The sequence below is a fragment of the Staurois parvus genome, unplaced genomic scaffold (assembly GCF_062004578.1).
Source record: "Staurois parvus isolate SC_StPar_1 unplaced genomic scaffold, SC_StPar_1.0 ptg000276l, whole genome shotgun sequence".
NCBI classification, from domain to species: domain Eukaryota; kingdom Metazoa; phylum Chordata; class Amphibia; order Anura; family Ranidae; genus Staurois; species Staurois parvus.
This window is the reverse complement of record NW_028318072.1, coordinates 2,487,867-2,505,736: the sequence shown is the minus strand read 5'-3', so window position 1 is coordinate 2,505,736 and position 17,870 is coordinate 2,487,867. Positions and strand designations below refer to the sequence as shown.

Here is a 17,870-nt window from a genome sequence, read left to right as displayed (position 1 = left end):
TCACTTTCTTTGACCGCTTACAGCCTTGCGGTAAAGTTCTCAGGCCGCAGGGTGTAACAGCTGATTAAATATTCCATTAAAAAAGGCAAAAAGGAAGGAAAAGCATGCTCCAGGTGAGGCTCGAACTCACAACCTCGGCATTGCTCAACAGATACTGCCATATAAGTACCGCGCGCTGACCGATTGCGCCACTGGAGCGCTGTCTTTAGCGGGCAGATTCCTCATCCATCTCGCCTCAGTTTATCGTAGGCCTCCAAGTAATCCTGCACCTAAACTCCTGCTCGCCTCAGAAAGAAGGGAATGGTCCTTCTTTCCTAGCAAGAAATGGTAGGTAAGAGGTACTGCTAGAAAAAACACTGCCAAAGTCACTTGACTGGAGCTCAAGGACAGCTTTTAAAGATAAAAGGGAGAGCTGTTTTGAGAAGAGGAAAAAATGAAATTGAAAATGCTATCGTGACGTGTCAGCCATGTATTCATGCACATTTGAAAAGTTACTGAAAGAGCCACTGTAAACCAAGAAGTGTCAGGTTATGCCAAGTCCCTCTAGAATGCAGCATGCCAAAGTCAGTTTGTGGGTAAACCCAGCTAAAGCGCAAGAGTTCTTTATAGATCTGAAAAGCCACTCTCCAGCGACTGGGTTGAGAATTTTGATGCTCTGTTTGGCAGAAAAGCTGGCGATCCACATGAGGTTCGATTTCTGCCCTCTTGCGGCAAGCAGACATCTGAACACGTTCCAGAGCAGCAACTATTTTTGTGAATCTCAGGAAACGCAACAACACCATGTCATTTGAGGCAAAGGAGGCACAGCGCTAAGGTGCGATTCTGACTGCTATTCATATAGCTTGATGCATCAAGAAAAACACTTCTGGGACTGACACAAAAAGGTCGGAAATGCCTTCCCGCTGTTTAAGCTTACCTAGGATGCCTGTCAAGATGGCCATTTCCCTTGAGGATGGCCATTTCCCAGTGGAGATTTGCATGCCACCGCGGGATGTCAGGAGAATGCCGGACGGATGGCAAAAGTCCTTCCTAAGAAAAGCTGCTTTTCCTTTCTGTGGAGTTGGACACTTTTTTTGTCCGAAGCGCTGCTGGAGATTAGTATTTGTATCTTTTCCAGAGCATGCTGGTCAACTAAGCCAAGTCATCTGAGGCACACTGTACTTCTGCGACATAGTGATTGGCACACACATTTAGATTAAGGCATCAGGAGAGAGGACTTCAGGGACTGACACGTGAAGCAGAGAAAGGTAGCTGCCCTCGGTGATGGTTTTTATATTTCATTCTTGGCTGATGTTTGAAGCTGCCTGGAAGGAGTCCTGGCTTAAAGGAACAAGCAAGATATCCGACACCCCAGATGGGACTTGAACCCACAATCCCTGGCTTAGGAGGCCAGTGCCTTATCCATTAGGCCACTGGGGCTTGCCTCAAGACCCTGCCAAAGCTTCTTCTTTTCTCCTGTAGAGGTCATCCGTTCTTCTTCTTGCCAAGGTAAGGGTGGCAAGGTCTCTGTTTTGATTTTCCCTTGCAAACGTCCTACAGAATTCCAAGCAGATTGAGCTACGGAGTCAGAAGAATGGGTTTGCTCAAACTGAAAAGCAGTGTCGTAGCTCCCCACACCTCTTTTCAACAAGTAGCACATTCTGGTTATCACTTTTGTTCCACAATTTAGAGCATGCGCTCAGTGTAAGTGAAAGACAGCTCATTCAAGCACCACTGGCGAAAACACCCTTCACTTTCTTTGACCGCTTACAGCCTTGCGGTAAAGTTCTCAGGCCGCAGGGTGTAACAGCTGATTAAATATTCCATTAAAAAAGGCAAAAAGGAAGGAAAAGCATGCTCCAGGTGAGGCTCGAACTCACAACCTCGGCATTGCTCAACAGATACTGCCATATAAGTACCGCGCGCTGACCGATTGCGCCACTGGAGCGCTGTCTTTAGCAGGCAGATTCCTCATCCATCTCGCCTCAGTTTATCGTAGGCCTCCAAGTAATCCTGCACCTAAACTCCTGCTCGCCTCAGAAAGAAGGGAATGGTCCTTCTTTCCTAGCAAGAAATGGTAGGTAAGAGGTACTGCTAGAAAAAACACTGCCAAAGTCACTTGACTGGAGCTCAAGGACAGCTTTTAAAGATAAAAGGGAGAGCTGTTTTGAGAAGAGGAAAAAATGAAATTGAAAATGCTATCGTGACGTGTCAGCCATGTATTCATGCACATTTGAAAAGTTACTGAAAGAGCCACTGTAAACCAAGAAGTGTCAGGTTATGCCAAGTCCCTCTAGAATGCAGCATGCCAAAGTCAGTTTGTGGGTAAACCCAGCTAAAGCGCAAGAGTTCTTTATAGATCTGAAAAGCCACTCTCCAGCGACTGGGTTGAGAATTTTGATGCTCTGTTTGGCAGAAAAGCTGGCGATCCACATGAGGTTCGATTTCTGCCCTCTTGCGGCAAGCAGACATCTGAACACGTTCCAGAGCAGCAACTATTTTTGTGAATCTCAGGAAACGCAACAACACCATGTCATTTGAGGCAAAGGAGGCACAGCGCTAAGGTGCGATTCTGACTGCTATTCATATAGCTTGATACATCAAGAAAAACACTTCTGGGACTGACACAAAAAGGTCGGAAATGCCTTCCCGCTGTTTAAGCTTACCTAGGATGCCTGTCAAGATGGCCATTTCCCTTGAGGATGGCCATTTCCCAGTGGAGATTTGCATGCCACCGCGGGATGTCAGGAGAATGCCGGACGGATGGCAAAAGTCCTTCCTAAGAAAAGCTGCTTTTCCTTTCTGTGGAGTTGGACACTTTTTTTGTCCGAAGCGCTGCTGGAGATTAGTATTTGTATCTTTTCCAGAGCATGCTGGTCAACTAAGCCAAGTCATGTGAGGCACACTGTACTTCAGCGAGATAGTGATTGGCACACACATTTGGATTAAGGCATCAGGAGAGAGGACTTCAGGGACTGACACATGAAGCAGAGAAAGGTAGCTGCCCTCGGTGATGGTTTTTATATTTCATTCTTGGCTGATGTTTGAAGCTGCCTGGAAGGAGTCCTGCTTTAAAAGAACAAGCAAGATATCTGACACCCCAGATGGGACTCGAACCCACAATCCCTGGCTTAGGAGGCCAGTGCCTTATCCATTAGGCCACTGGGGCTTGCCTCAAGACCCTGCCAAAGCTTCTTCTTTTCTCCTGTAGAGGTCATCCGTTCTTCTTCTTGCCAAGGTAAGGGTGGCAAGGTCTCTGTTTTGATTTTCCCTTGCAAACGTCCTACAGAATTCCAAGCAGATTGAGCTATGGAGTCAGAAGAATGGGTTTGCTCAAACTGAAAAGCAGTGTCGTAGCTCCCCACACCTCTTTTCAACAAGTAGCACATTCTGGTTATCACTTTTGTTCCACAATTTAGAGCATGCGCTCAGTGTAAGTGAAAGACAGCTCATTCAAGCACCACTGGCGAAAACACCCTTCACTTTCTTTGACCGCTTACAGCCTTGCGGTAAAGTTCTCAGGCCGCAGGGTGTAACAGCTGATTAAATATTCCATTAAAAAAGGCAAAAAGGAAGGAAAAGCATGCTCCAGGTGAGGCTCGAACTCACAACCTCGGCATTGCTCAACAGATACTGCCATATAAGTACCGCGCGCTGACCGATTGCGCCACTGGAGCGCTGTCTTTAGCAGGCAGATTCCTCATCCATCTCGCCTCAGTTTATCGTAGGCCTCCAAGTAATCCTGCACCTAAACTCCTGCTCGCCTCAGAAAGAAGGGAATGGTCCTTCTTTCCTAGCAAGAAATGGTAGGTAAGAGGTACTGCTAGAAAAAACACTGCCAAAGTCACTTGACTGGAGCTCAAGGACAGCTTTTAAAGATAAAAGGGAGAGCTGTTTTGAGAAGAGGAAAAAATGAAATTGAAAATGCTATCGTGACGTGTCAGCCATGTATTCATGCACATTTGAAAAGTTACTGAAAGAGCCACTGTAAACCAAGAAGTGTCAGGTTATGCCAAGTCCCTCTAGAATGCAGCATGCCAAAGTCAGTTTGTGGGTAAACCCAGCTAAAGCGCAAGAGTTCTTTATAGATCTGAAAAGCCACTCTCCAGCGACTGGGTTGAGAATTTTGATGCTCTGTTTGGCAGAAAAGCTGGCGATCCACATGAGGTTCGATTTCTGCCCTCTTGCGGCAAGCAGACATCTGAACACGTTCCAGAGCAGCAACTATTTTTGTGAATCTCAGGAAACGCAACAACACCATGTCATTTGAGGCAAAGGAGGCACAGCGCTAAGGTGCGATTCTGACTGCTATTCATATAGCTTGATGCATCAAGAAAAACACTTCTGGGACTGACACAAAAAGGTCGGAAATGCCTTCCCGCTGTTTAAGCTTACCTAGGATGCCTGTCAAGATGGCCATTTCCCTTGAGGATGGCCATTTCCCAGTGGAGATTTGCATGCCACCGCGGGATGTCAGGAGAATGCCGGACGGATGGCAAAAGTCCTTCCTAAGAAAAGCTGCTTTTCCTTTCTGTGGAGTTGGACACTTTTTTTGTCCGAAGCGCTGCTGGAGATTAGTATTTGTATCTTTTCCAGAGCATGCTGGTCAACTAAGCCAAGTCATCTGAGGCACACTGTACTTCTGCGACATAGTGATTGGCACACACATTTAGATTAAGGCATCAGGAGAGAGGACTTCAGGGACTGACACGTGAAGCAGAGAAAGGTAGCTGCCCTCGGTGATGGTTTTTATATTTCATTCTTGGCTGATGTTTGAAGCTGCCTGGAAGGAGTCCTGGCTTAAAGGAACAAGCAAGATATCCGACACCCCAGATGGGACTCGAACCCACAATCCCTGGCTTAGGAGGCCAGTGCCTTATCCATTAGGCCACTGGGGCTTGCCTCAAGACCCTGCCAAAGCTTCTTCTTTTCTCCTGTAGAGGTCATCCGTTCTTCTTCTTGCCAAGGTAAGGGTGGCAAGGTCTCTGTTTTGATTTTCCCTTGCAAACGTCCTACAGAATTCCAAGCAGATTGAGCTACGGAGTCAGAAGAATGGGTTTGCTCAAACTGAAAAGCAGTGTCGTAGCTCCCCACACCTCTTTTCAACAAGTAGCACATTCTGGTTATCACTTTTGTTCCACAATTTAGAGCATGCGCTCAGTGTAAGTGAAAGACAGCTCATTCAAGCACCACTGGCGAAAACACCCTTCACTTTCTTTGACCGCTTACAGCCTTGCGGTAAAGTTCTCAGGCCGCAGGGTGTAACAGCTGATTAAATATTCCATTAAAAAAGGCAAAAAGGAAGGAAAAGCATGCTCCAGGTGAGGCTCGAACTCACAACCTCGGCATTGCTCAACAGATACTGCCATATAAGTACCGCGCGCTGACCGATTGCGCCACTGGAGCGCTGTCTTTAGTGGGCAGATTTCTCATCCATCTCGCCTCAGTTTATCGTAGGCCTCCAAGTAATCCTGCACCTAAACTCCTGCTCGCCTCAGAAAGAAGGGAATGGTCCTTCTTTCCTAGCAAGAAATGGTAGGTAAGAGGTACTGCTAGAAAAAACACTGCCAAAGTCACTTGACTGGAGCTCAAGGACAGCTTTTAAAGATAAAAGGGAGAGCTGTTTTGAGAAGAGGAAAAAATGAAATTGAAAATGCTATCGTGACGTGTCAGCCATGTATTCATGCACATTTGAAAAGTTACTGAAAGAGCCACTGTAAACCAAGAAGTGTCAGGTTATGCCAAGTCCCTCTAGAATGCAGCATGCCAAAGTCAGTTTGTGGGTAAACCCAGCTAAAGCGCAAGAGTTCTTTATAGATCTGAAAAGCCACTCTCCAGCGACTGGGTTGAGAATTTTGATGCTCTGTTTGGCAGAAAAGCTGGCGATCCACATGAGGTTCGATTTCTGCCCTCTTGCGGCAAGCAGACATCTGAACACGTTCCAGAGCAGCAACTATTTTTGTGAATCTCAGGAAACGCAACAACACCATGTCATTTGAGGCAAAGGAGGCACAGCGCTAAGGTGCGATTCTGACTGCTATTCATATAGCTTGATACATCAAGAAAAACACTTCTGGGACTGACACAAAAAGGTCGGAAATGCCTTCCCGCTGTTTAAGCTTACCTAGGATGCCTGTCAAGATGGCCATTTCCCTTGAGGATGGCCATTTCCCAGTGGAGATTTGCATGCCACCGCGGGATGTCAGGAGAATGCCGGACGGATGGCAAAAGTCCTTCCTAAGAAAAGCTGCTTTTCCTTTCTGTGGAGTTGGACACTTTTTTTGTCCGAAGCGCTGCTGGAGATTAGTATTTGTATCTTTTCCAGAGCATGCTGGTCAACTAAGCCAAGTCATCTGAGGCACACTGTACTTCTGCGACATAGTGATTGGCACACACATTTAGATTAAGGCATCAGGAGAGAGGACTTCAGGGACTGACACGTGAAGCAGAGAAAGGTAGCTGCCCTCGGTGATGGTTTTTATATTTCATTCTTGGCTGATGTTTGAAGCTGCCTGGAAGGAGTCCTGGCTTAAAGGAACAAGCAAGATATCCGACACCCCAGATGGGACTCGAACCCACAATCCCTGGCTTAGGAGGCCAGTGCCTTATCCATTAGGCCACTGGGGCTTGCCTCAAGACCCTGCCAAAGCTTCTTCTTTTCTCCTGTAGAGGTCATCCGTTCTTCTTCTTGCCAAGGTAAGGGTGGCAAGGTCTCTGTTTTGATTTTCCCTTGCAAACGTCCTACAGAATTCCAAGCAGATTGAGCTACGGAGTCAGAAGAATGGGTTTGCTCAAACTGAAAAGCAGTGTCGTAGCTCCCCACACCTCTTTTCAACAAGTAGCACATTCTGGTTATCACTTTTGTTCCACAATTTAGAGCATGCGCTCAGTGTAAGTGAAAGACAGCTCATTCAAGCACCACTGGCGAAAACACCCTTCACTTTCTTTGACCGCTTACAGCCTTGCAGTAAAGTTCTCAGGCCGCAGGGTGTAACAGCTGATTAAATATTCCATTAAAAAAGGCAAAAAGGAAGGAAAAGCATGCTCCAGGTGAGGCTCGAACTCACAACCTCGGCATTGCTCAACAGATACTGCCATATAAGTACCGCGCGCTGACCGATTGCGCCACTGGAGCGCTGTCTTTAGCGGGCAGTTTCCTCATCCATCTCGCCTCAGTTTATCGTAGGCCTCCAAGTAATCCTGCACCTAAACTCCTGCTCGCCTCAGAAAGAAGGGAATGGTCCTTCTTTCCTAGCAAGAAATGGTAGGTAAGAGGTACTGCTAGAAAAAACACTGCCAAAGTCACTTGACTGGAGCTCAAGGACAGCTTTTAAAGATAAAAGGGAGAGCTGTTTTGAGAAGAGGAAAAAATGAAATTGAAAATGCTATCGTGACGTGTCAGCCATGTATTCATGCACATTTGAAAAGTTACTGAAAGAGCCACTGTAAACCAAGAAGTGTCAGGTTATGCCAAGTCCCTCTAGAATGCAGCATGCCAAAGTCAGTTTGTGGGTAAACCCAGCTAAAGCGCAAGAGTTCTTTATAGATCTGAAAAGCCACTCTCCAGCGACTGGGTTGAGAATTTTGATGCTCTGTTTGGCAGAAAAGCTGGCGATCCACATGAGGTTCGATTTCTGCCCTCTTGCGGCAAGCAGACATCTGAACACGTTCCAGAGCAGCAACTATTTTTGTGAATCTCAGGAAACGCAACAACACCATGTCATTTGAGGCAAAGGAGGCACAGCGCTAAGGTGCGATTCTGACTGCTATTCATATAGCTTGATACATCAAGAAAAACACTTCTGGGACTGACACAAAAAGGTCGGAAATGCCTTCCCGCTGTTTAAGCTTACCTAGGATGCCTGTCAAGATGGCCATTTCCCTTGAGGATGGCCATTTCCCAGTAGAGATTTGCATGCCACCGCGGGATGTCAGGAGAATGCCGGACGGATGGCAAAAGTCCTTCCTAAGAAAAGCTGCTTTTCCTTTCTGTGGAGTTGGACACTTTTTTTGTCCGAAGCGCTGCTGGAGATTAGTATTTGTATCTTTTCCAGAGCATGCTGGTCAACTAAGCCAAGTCATCTGAGGCACACTGTACTTCTGCGACATAGTGATTGGCACACACATTTAGATTAAGGCATCAGGAGAGAGGACTTCAGGGACTGACACATGAAGCAGAGAAAGGTAGCTGCCCTCGGTGATGGTTTTTATATTTCATTCTTGGCTGATGTTTGAAGCTGCCTGGAAGGAGTCCTGGCTTAAAGGAACAAGCAAGATATCCGACACCCCAGATGGGACTCGAACCCACAATCCCTGGCTTAGGAGGCCAGTGCCTTATCCATTAGGCCACTGGGGCTTGCCTCAAGACCCTGCCAAAGCTTCTTCTTTTCTCCTGTAGAGGTCATCCGTTCTTCTTGCCAAGGTAAGGGTGGCAAGGTCTCTGTTTTGATTTTCCCTTGCAAACGTCCTACAGAATTCCAAGCAGATTGAGCTACGGAGTCAGAAGAATGGGTTTGCTCAAACTGAAAAGCAGTGTCGTAGCTCCCCACACCTCTTTTCAACAAGTAGCACATTCTGGTTATCACTTTTGTTCCACAATTTAGAGCATGCGCTCAGTGTAAGTGAAAGACAGCTCATTCAAGCACCACTGGCGAAAACACCCTTCACTTTCTTTGACCGCTTACAGCCTTGCGGTAAAGTTCTCAGGCCGCAGGGTGCAACAGCTGATTAAATATTCCATTAAAAAAGGCAAAAAGGAAGGAAAAGCATGCTCCAGGTGAGGCTCGAGCTCACAACCTCGGCATTGCTCAACAGATACTGCCATATAAGTACCGCGCGCTGACCGATTGCGCCACTGGAGCGCTGTCTTTAGCGGGCAGATTCCTCATCCATCTCGCCTCAGTTTATCGTAGGCCTCCAAGTAATCCTGCACCTAAACTCCTGCTCGCCTCAGAAAGAAGGGAATGGTCCTTCTTTCCTAGCAAGAAATGGTAGGTAAGAGGTACTGCTAGAAAAAACACTGCCAAAGTCACTTGACTGGAGCTCAAGGACAGCTTTTAAAGATAAAAGGGAGAGCTGTTTTGAGAAGAGGAAAAAATGAAATTGAAAATGCTATCGTGACGTGTCAGCCATGTATTCATGCACATTTGAAAAGTTACTGAAAGAGCCACTGTAAACCAAGAAGTGTCAGGTTATGCCAAGTCCCTCTAGAATGCAGCATGCCAAAGTCAGTTTGTGGGTAAACCCAGCTAAAGCGCAAGAGTTCTTTATAGATCTGAAAAGCCACTCTCCAGCGACTGGGTTGAGAATTTTGATGCTCTGTTTGGCAGAAAAGCTGGCGATCCACATGAGGTTCGATTTCTGCCCTCTTGCGGCAAGCAGACATCTGAACACGTTCCAGAGCAGCAACTATTTTTGTGAATCTCAGGAAACGCAACAACACCATGTCATTTGAGGCAAAGGAGGCACAGCGCTAAGGTGCGATTCTGACTGCTATTCATATAGCTTGATACATCAAGAAAAACACTTCTGGGACTGACACAAAAAGGTCGGAAATGCCTTCCCGCTGTTTAAGCTTACCTAGGATGCCTGTCAAGATGGCCATTTCCCTTGAGGATGGCCATTTCCCAGTGGAGATTTGCATGCCACCGCGGGATGTCAGGAGAATGCCGGACGGATGGCAAAAGTCCTTCCTAAGAAAAGCTGCTTTTCCTTTCTGTGGAGTTGGACACTTTTTTTGTCCGAAGCGCTGCTGGAGATTAGTATTTGTATCTTTTCCAGAGCATGCTGGTCAACTAAGCCAAGTCATGTGAGGCACACTGTACTTCAGCGAGATAGTGATTGGCACACACATTTGGATTAAGGCATCAGGAGAGAGGACTTCAGGGACTGACACATGAAGCAGAGAAAGGTAGCTGCCCTCGGTGATGGTTTTTATATTTCATTCTTGGCTGATGTTTGAAGGTGCTTGGAAGGAGTCCTGGCTTAAAGGAACAAGCAAGATATCTGACACCCCAGATGGGACTCGAACCCACAATCCCTGGCTTAGGAGGCCAGTGCCTTATCCATTAGGCCAGTGGTCGGCAAGCCGCGGCTCGCGAGCCACATGCGGCTCTTTACCCAGTCTAATGCGGCTCTTCTGTGTGCCGGGCGCCTGCTCCCCTCCCTCCTCTCGGTCGGCCGCTCCCCTGCCTCCTCTCGGTTGGCAGCCCCAAAAGTCCGCGCGGACCTTTTAATCCGGCCTGCGGATGTGGCTGTCAGGATGTGTGTAGGCGGGGCAGCGTGCCGAACGTGAGGGGAGGGGAGCTAGGCTCCTCTCACAGTCCGCCCTGAAGACCCGAACGGCGCGGGAAGACAGCGAGAGGAACGCAAAAGGTAAGTGAATTGACACGGGGGACTTGGCTTACTAGAAGGGGGGGGGGGGGAATAGTACTGTGGGGGATGAAATACTATATGAGGGATGAAATACTATATGGGGGGATGAAATACTATATGGGGGGATGAAATACTATATGAGGGATGAAATACTATATGAGGGATGAATTACTATATGAGGGATGAATTACTATATGAGGGATGAAATACTATATGGGGGGATGAAATACTATATGGGGGGATGAAATACTATATGGGGGGATGAAATACTATATGAGGGATGAATTACTATATGAGGGATGAAATACTATATGGGGGGATGAAATACTATATGAGGGATGAAATACTATATGGGGGATGAATTACTATATGAGGGATGAATTACTTTATGAGGGATGAAATACTATATGGGGGGATGAAATACTATATGAGGGATGAAATACTATATGAGGGATGAATTACTATATGAGGGATGAAATATTATATGAGGGGATGAAATACTATATGGGGGGATGAAATACTATATGGGGGATGAAATACTATATGAGGGATGAAATACTATATGAGGGATGAAATACTATATGAGGGATGAATTACTATATGAGGGATGAAATACTATATGGGGGGATGAAATACTATATGGGGGGATGAAATACTATATGAGGGATGAATTACTATATGAGGGATGAAATACTCTATGGGGGGATGAAATACTATATGGGGGGATGAAATACTATATGAGGGATGAATTACTATATGAGGGATGAAATACTATATGGGGGGATGAAATACTATATGAGGGATGAATTACTATATGAGGGATGAAATACTATATGGGGGGATGAAATACTATATGAGGGATGAAATACTATATGGGGGGATGAAATACTATATGAGGGATGAAATACTATATGGGGGGATGAAATACTATATGAGGGATGAAATACTATATGAGGGATGAATTACTATATGGGGGATGAAATACTATATGAGGGATGAAATACTATATGAGGGATGAAATACTATATGGGGGATGAAATACTATATGGGGGATGAAATACTATACGGGGGATGAAATACTATACGAGGGATGAAATACTATACGGGGGATGAATTGCTATGGGGGATGAATTACTATATGGGGGATGAATTACTATGGGGGATGAATTACTATATGGGGGATGAATTACTATGGGGGATGAATTACTATGGGGGATGAATTACACTATGGGGGATGAATTACTATATGGGGGATGAATTACTATGGGGGATGAATTACTATATGGGAGATGTATTTTCAGTTTTAAAAATGTGGCTCTCAAAATAAATTTCAATCATGGTTTTGGCGAGATTTGGCTCAGTTGAAAACAAAGGTTGCCCACCACTGCATTAGGCCACTGGGGCTTGCCTCAAGACCCTGCCAAAGCTTCTTCTTTTCTCCTGTAGAGGTCATCCTTTCTTCTTCTTGCCAAGGTAAGGGTGGCAAGGTCTCTGTTTTGATTTTCCCTTGCAAACGTCCTACAGAATTCCAAGCAGATTGAGCTACGGAGTCAGAAGAATGGGTTTGCTCAAACTGAAAAGCAGTGTCGTAGCTCCCCACACCTCTTTTCAACAAGTAGCACATTCTGGTTATCACTTTTGTTCCACAATTTAGAGCATGCGCTCAGTGTAAGTGAAAGACAGCTCATTCAAGCACCACTGGCGAAAACACCCTTCACTTTCTTTGACCGCTTACAGCCTTGCGGTAAAGTTCTCAGGCCGCAGGGTGTAACAGCTGATTAAATATTCCATTAAAAAAGGCAAAAAGGAAGGAAAAGCATGCTCCAGGTGAGGCTCGAACTCACAACCTCGGCATTGCTCAACAGATACTGCCATATAAGTACCGCGCGCTGACCGATTGCGCCACTGGAGCGCTGTCTTTAGCGGGCAGATTCCTCATCCATCTCGCCTCAGTTTATCGTAGGCCTCCAAGTAATCCTGCACCTAAACTCCTGCTCGCCTCAGAAAGAAGGGAATGGTCCTTCTTTCCTAGCAAGAAATGGTAGGTAAGAGGTACTGCTAGAAAAAACACTGCCAAAGTCACTTGACTGGAGCTCAAGGACAGCTTTTAAAGATAAAAGGGAGAGCTGTTTTGAGAAGAGGAAAAAATGAAATTGAAAATGCTATCGTGACGTGTCAGCCATGTATTCATGCACATTTGAAAAGTTACTGAAAGAGCCACTGTAAACCAAGAAGTGTCAGGTTATGCCAAGTCCCTCTAGAATGCAGCATGCCAAAGTCAGTTTGTGGGTAAACCCAGCTAAAGCGCAAGAGTTCTTTATAGATCTGAAAAGCCACTCTCCAGCGACTGGGTTGAGAATTTTGATGCTCTGTTTGGCAGAAAAGCTGGCGATCCACATGAGGTTCGATTTCTGCCCTCTTGCGGCAAGCAGACATCTGAACACGTTCCAGAGCAGCAACTATTTTTGTGAATCTCAGGAAACGCAACAACACCATGTCATTTGAGGCAAAGGAGGCACAGCGCTAAGGTGCGATTCTGACTGCTATTCATATAGCTTGATACATCAAGAAAAACACTTCTGGGACTGACACAAAAAGGTCGGAAATGCCTTCCCGCTGTTTAAGCTTACCTAGGATGCCTGTCAAGATGGCCATTTCCCTTGAGGATGGCCATTTCCCAGTGGAGATTTGCATGCCACCGCGGGATGTCAGGAGAATGCCGGACGGATGGCAAAAGTCCTTCCTAAGAAAAGCTGCTTTTCCTTTCTGTGGAGTTGGACACTTTTTTTGTCCGAAGCGCTGCTGGAGATTAGTATTTGTATCTTTTCCAGAGCATACTGGTCAACTAAGCCAAGTCATCTGAGGCACACTGTACTTCTGCGACATAGTGATTGGCACACACATTTAGATTAAGGCATCAGGAGAGAGGACTTCAGGGACTGACACGTGAAGCAGAGAAAGGTAGCTGCCCTCGGTGATGGTTTTTATATTTCATTCTTGGCTGATGTTTGAAGCTGCCTGGAAGGAGTCCTGGCTTAAAGGAACAAGCAAGATATCCGACACCCCAGATGGGACTCGAACCCACAATCCCTGGCTTAGGAGGCCAGTGCCTTATCCATTAGGCCACTGGGGCTTGCCTCAAGACCCTGCCAAAGCTTCTTCTTTTCTCCTGTAGAGGTCATCCGTTCTTCTTCTTGCCAAGGTAAGGGTGGCAAGGTCTCTGTTTTGATTTTCCCTTGCAAACGTCCTACAGAATTCCAAGCAGATTGAGCTACGGAGTCAGAAGAATGGGTTTGCTCAAACTGAAAAGCAGTGTCGTAGCTCCCCACACCTCTTTTCAACAAGTAGCACATTCTGGTTATCACTTTTGTTCCACAATTTAGAGAATGCGCTCAGTGTAAGTGAAAGACAGCTCATTCAAGCACCACTGGCGAAAACACCCTTCACTTTCTTTGACCGCTTACAGCCTTGCGGTAAAGTTCTCAGGCCGCAGGGTGTAACAGCTGATTAAATATTCCATTAAAAAAGGCAAAAAGGAAGGAAAAGCATGCTCCAGGTGAGGCTCAAACTCACAACCTCGGCATTGCTCAACAGATACTGCCATATAAGTACCGCGCGCTGACCGATTGCGCCACTGGAGCGCTGTCTCTAGCGGGCAGATTCCTCATCCATCTCGCCTCAGTTTATCGTAGGCCTCCAAGTAATCCTGCACCTAAACTCCTGCTCGCCTCAGAAAGAAGGGAATGGTCCTTCTTTCCTAGCAAGAAATGGTAGGTAAGAGGTACTGCTAGAAAAAACACTGCCAAAGTCACTTGACTGGAGCTCAAGGACAGCTTTTAAAGATAAAAGGGAGAGCTGTTTTGAGAAGAGGAAAAAATGAAATTGAAAATGCTATCGTGACGTGTCAGCCATGTATTCATGCACATTTGAAAAGTTACTGAAAGAGCCACTGTAAACCAAGAAGTGTCAGGTTATGCCAAGTCCCTCTAGAATGCAGCATGCCAAAGTCAGTTTGTGGGTAAACCCAGCTAAAGCGCAAGAGTTCTTTATAGATCTGAAAAGCCACTCTCCAGCGACTGGGTTGAGAATTTTGATGCTCTGTTTGGCAGAAAAGCTGGCGATCCACATGAGGTTCGATTTCTGCCCTCTTGCAGCAAGCAGACATCTGAACACGTTCCAGAGCAGCAACTATTTTTGTGAATCTCAGGAAACGCAACAACACCATGTCATTTGAGGCAAAGGAGGCACAGCGCTAAGGTGCGATTCTGACTGCTATTCATATAGCTTGATACATCAAGAAAAACACTTCTGGGACTGACACAAAAAGGTCGGAAATGCCTTCCCGCTGTTTAAGCTTACCTAGGATGCCTGTCAAGATGGCCATTTCCCTTGAGGATGGCCATTTCCCAGTGGAGATTTGCATGCCACCGCGGGATGTCAGGAGAATGCCGGACGGATGGCAAAAGTCCTTCCTAAGAAAAGCTGCTTTTCCTTTCTGTGGAGTTGGACACTTTTTTTGTCCGAAGCGCTGCTGGAGATTAGTATTTGTATCTTTTCCAGAGCATGCTGGTCAACTAAGCCAAGTCATCTGAGGCACACTGTACTTCTGCGACATAGTGATTGGCACACACATTTAGATTAAGGCATCAGGAGAGAGGACTTCAGGGACTGACACGTGAAGCAGAGAAAGGTAGCTGCCCTCGGTGATGGTTTTTATATTTCATTCTTGGCTGATGTTTGAAGCTGCCTGGAAGGAGTCCTGGCTTAAAGGAACAAGCAAGATATCCGACACCCCAGATGGGACTCGAACCCACAATGCCTGGCTTAGGAGGCCAGTGCCTTATCCATTAGGCCACTTGGGCTTGCCTCAAGACCCTGCCAAAGCTTCTTCTTTTCTCCTGTAGAGGTCATCCGTTCTTCTTCTTGCCAAGGAAAGGGTGGCAAGGTCTCTGTTTTGATTTTCCCTTGCAAACGTCCTACAGAATTCCAAGCAGATTGAGCTACGGAGTCAGAAGAATGGGTTTGCTCAAACTGAAAAGCAGTGTCGTAGCTCCCCACACCTCTTTTCAACAAGTAGCACATTCTGGTTATCACTTTTGTTCCACAATTTAGAGAATGCGCTCAGTGTAAGTGAAAGACAGCTCATTCAAGCACCACTGGCGAAAACACCCTTCACTTTCTTTGACCGCTTACAGCCTTGCGGTAAAGTTCTCAGGCCGCAGGGTGTAACAGCTGATTAAATATTCCATTAAAAAAGGCAAAAAGGAAGGAAAAGCATGCTCCAGGTGAGGCTCGAACTCACAACCTCGGCATTGCTCAACAGATACTGCCATATAAGTACCGCGCGCTGACCGATTGCGCCACTGGAGCGCTGTCTTTAGCGGGCAGATTCCTCATCCATCTCGCCTCAGTTTATCGTAGGCCTCCAAGTAATCCTGCACCTAAACTCCTGCTCGCCTCAGAAAGAAGGGAATGGTCCTTCTTTCCTAGCAAGAAATGGTAGGTAAGAGGTACTGCTAGAAAAAACACTGCCAAAGTCACTTGACTGGAGCTCAAGGACAGCTTTTAAAGATAAAAGGGAGAGCTGTTTTGAGAAGAGGAAAAAATGAAATTGAAAATGCTATCGTGACGTGTCAGCCATGTATTCATGCACATTTGAAAAGTTACTGAAAGAGCCACTGTAAACCAAGAAGTGTCAGGTTATGCCAAGTCCCTCTAGAATGCAGCATGCCAAAGTCAGTTTGTGGGTAAACCCAGCTAAAGCGCAAGAGTTCTTTATAGATCTGAAAAGCCACTCTCCAGCGACTGGGTTGAGAATTTTGATGCTCTGTTTGGCAGAAAAGCTGGCGATCCACATGAGGTTCGATTTCTGCCCTCTTGCGGCAAGCAGACATCTGAACACGTTCCAGAGCAGCAACTATTTTTGTGAATCTCAGGAAACGCATCAACACCATGTCATTTGAGGCAAAGGAGGCACAGCGCTAAGGTGCGATTCTGACTGCTATTCATATAGCTTGATACATCAAGAAAAACACTTCTGGGACTGACACAAAAAAGTCGGAAATGCCTTCCCGCTGTTTAAGCTTACCTAGGATGCCTGTCAAGATGGCCATTTCCCTTGAGGATGGCCATTTCCCAGTGGAGATTTGCATGCCACCGCGGGATGTCAGGAGAATGCGGGACGGATGGCAAAAGTCCTTCCTAAGAAAAGCTGCTTTTCCTTTCTGTGGAGTTGGACACTTTTTTTGTCCGAAGCGCTGCTGGAGATTAGTATTTGTATCTTTTCCAGAGCATGCTGGTCAACTAAGCCAAGTCATCTGAGGCACACTGTACTTCTGCGACATAGTGATTGGCACACTCATTTGGATTAAGGCATCAGGAGAGAGGACTTCAGGGACTGACACATGAAGCAGAGAAAGGTAGCTGCCCTCGGTGATGGTTTTTATATTTCATTCTTGGCTGATGTTTGAAGCTGCCTGGAAGGAGTCCTGGCTTAAAGGAACAAGCAAGATATCTGACACCCCAGATGGGACTTGAACCCACAATCCCTGGCTTAGGAGGCCAGTGCCTTATCCATTAGGCCACTGGGGCTTGCCTCAAGACCCTGCCAAAGCTTCTTCTTTTCTCCTGTAGAGGTCATCCGTTCTTCTTCTTGCCAAGGTAAGGGTGGCAAGGTCTCTGTTTTGATTTTCCCTTGCAAACGTCCTACAGAATTCCAAGCAGATTGAGCTACGGAGTCAGAAGAATGGGTTTGCTCAAACTGAAAAGCAGTGTCGTAGCTCCCCACACCTCTTTTCAACAAGTAGCACATTCTGGTTATCACTTTTGTTCCACAATTTAGAGAATGCGCTCAGTGTAAGTGAAAGACAGCTCATTCAAGCACCACTGGCGAAAACACCCTTCACTTTCTTTGACCGCTTACAGCCTTGCTGTAAAGTTCTCAGGCCGCAGGGTGTAACAGATGATTAAATATTCCATTAAAAAAGGCAAAAAGGAAGGAAAAGCATGCTCCAGGTGAGGCTTGAACTTACAACCTCGGCATTGCTCAACAGATACTGCCATATAAGTACCGCGCGCTGACCGATTGCGCCACTGGAGCGCTGTCTCTAACTGGCAGATTCCTCATCCATCTCACCTCAGTTTATCGTAGGCCTCCAAGTAATCCTACACCTAAACTCCTGCTCGCCTCAGAAAGAAGGGAATGGTCCTTCTTTCCTAGCAAGAAATGGTAGGTAAGAGGTACTGCTAGAAAAAACACTGCCAAAGTCACTTGACTGGAGCTCAAGGACAGCTTTTAAAGATAAAAGGGAGAGCTGTTTTGAGAAGAGGAAAAAAATTATATTGAAAATGGTATCGTGACATGTCAGGAATGTATTCATGCACACTTGAAATGTTACTGAAAGATCCACTGTAAACCAAGAAATGGCAGGTTATACCAAGTACCTCTAGAATGCAGCTTGCCAATGTTACTTTGTGGATAAACCCACATAAAACATAAGAGTGCTTAATAATTATCA

The 17,870-nt window shown here is 46.1% G+C and overlaps 17 non-coding genes across 17 annotated transcripts; all 17 read right to left on the bottom strand.

Annotated features, from left to right (window-relative positions):
- Positions 1–105: 105 nt before the first annotated feature.
- TRNAI-UAU (transfer RNA isoleucine (anticodon UAU)) lies at positions 106–198 on the bottom strand. Its single transcript is given in 2 exon segments — positions 106–141; positions 161–198. It is a non-coding gene; the product is annotated as a tRNA-Ile (tRNA).
- A 1,148-nt stretch (positions 199–1,346) lies between these two features.
- On the bottom strand, positions 1,347–1,419 carry TRNAR-CCU (transfer RNA arginine (anticodon CCU)). Its single transcript has one exon. It is a non-coding gene; the product is annotated as a tRNA-Arg (tRNA).
- Positions 1,420–1,834: 415 nt separating this feature from the next.
- TRNAI-UAU (transfer RNA isoleucine (anticodon UAU)) lies at positions 1,835–1,927 on the bottom strand. The gene is given in 2 exon segments: positions 1,835–1,870; positions 1,890–1,927. It is a non-coding gene; the product is annotated as a tRNA-Ile (tRNA).
- A 1,148-nt stretch (positions 1,928–3,075) lies between these two features.
- On the bottom strand, positions 3,076–3,148 carry TRNAR-CCU (transfer RNA arginine (anticodon CCU)). The gene has a single exon. It is a non-coding gene; the product is annotated as a tRNA-Arg (tRNA).
- Positions 3,149–3,563: 415 nt separating this feature from the next.
- Positions 3,564–3,656, bottom strand: TRNAI-UAU (transfer RNA isoleucine (anticodon UAU)). Its single transcript is given in 2 exon segments — positions 3,564–3,599; positions 3,619–3,656. It is a non-coding gene; the product is annotated as a tRNA-Ile (tRNA).
- A 1,148-nt stretch (positions 3,657–4,804) lies between these two features.
- Positions 4,805–4,877, bottom strand: TRNAR-CCU (transfer RNA arginine (anticodon CCU)). The gene has a single exon. It is a non-coding gene; the product is annotated as a tRNA-Arg (tRNA).
- Positions 4,878–5,292: 415 nt separating this feature from the next.
- Positions 5,293–5,385, bottom strand: TRNAI-UAU (transfer RNA isoleucine (anticodon UAU)). The gene is given in 2 exon segments: positions 5,293–5,328; positions 5,348–5,385. It is a non-coding gene; the product is annotated as a tRNA-Ile (tRNA).
- A 1,148-nt stretch (positions 5,386–6,533) lies between these two features.
- On the bottom strand, positions 6,534–6,606 carry TRNAR-CCU (transfer RNA arginine (anticodon CCU)). Its single transcript has one exon. It is a non-coding gene; the product is annotated as a tRNA-Arg (tRNA).
- Positions 6,607–7,021: 415 nt separating this feature from the next.
- On the bottom strand, positions 7,022–7,114 carry TRNAI-UAU (transfer RNA isoleucine (anticodon UAU)). The gene is given in 2 exon segments: positions 7,022–7,057; positions 7,077–7,114. It is a non-coding gene; the product is annotated as a tRNA-Ile (tRNA).
- Positions 7,115–8,262: 1,148 nt separating this feature from the next.
- TRNAR-CCU (transfer RNA arginine (anticodon CCU)) lies at positions 8,263–8,335 on the bottom strand. Its single transcript has one exon. It is a non-coding gene; the product is annotated as a tRNA-Arg (tRNA).
- A 412-nt stretch (positions 8,336–8,747) lies between these two features.
- TRNAI-UAU (transfer RNA isoleucine (anticodon UAU)) lies at positions 8,748–8,840 on the bottom strand. Its single transcript is given in 2 exon segments — positions 8,748–8,783; positions 8,803–8,840. It is a non-coding gene; the product is annotated as a tRNA-Ile (tRNA).
- Positions 8,841–12,172: 3,332 nt separating this feature from the next.
- TRNAI-UAU (transfer RNA isoleucine (anticodon UAU)) lies at positions 12,173–12,265 on the bottom strand. Its single transcript is given in 2 exon segments — positions 12,173–12,208; positions 12,228–12,265. It is a non-coding gene; the product is annotated as a tRNA-Ile (tRNA).
- Positions 12,266–13,413: 1,148 nt separating this feature from the next.
- On the bottom strand, positions 13,414–13,486 carry TRNAR-CCU (transfer RNA arginine (anticodon CCU)). The gene has a single exon. It is a non-coding gene; the product is annotated as a tRNA-Arg (tRNA).
- Positions 13,487–13,901: 415 nt separating this feature from the next.
- On the bottom strand, positions 13,902–13,994 carry TRNAI-UAU (transfer RNA isoleucine (anticodon UAU)). Its single transcript is given in 2 exon segments — positions 13,902–13,937; positions 13,957–13,994. It is a non-coding gene; the product is annotated as a tRNA-Ile (tRNA).
- A 1,636-nt stretch (positions 13,995–15,630) lies between these two features.
- TRNAI-UAU (transfer RNA isoleucine (anticodon UAU)) lies at positions 15,631–15,723 on the bottom strand. Its single transcript is given in 2 exon segments — positions 15,631–15,666; positions 15,686–15,723. It is a non-coding gene; the product is annotated as a tRNA-Ile (tRNA).
- Positions 15,724–16,871: 1,148 nt separating this feature from the next.
- TRNAR-CCU (transfer RNA arginine (anticodon CCU)) lies at positions 16,872–16,944 on the bottom strand. The gene has a single exon. It is a non-coding gene; the product is annotated as a tRNA-Arg (tRNA).
- A 415-nt stretch (positions 16,945–17,359) lies between these two features.
- On the bottom strand, positions 17,360–17,452 carry TRNAI-UAU (transfer RNA isoleucine (anticodon UAU)). Its single transcript is given in 2 exon segments — positions 17,360–17,395; positions 17,415–17,452. It is a non-coding gene; the product is annotated as a tRNA-Ile (tRNA).
- Between the last annotated feature and the right edge of the window lie 418 nt (positions 17,453–17,870).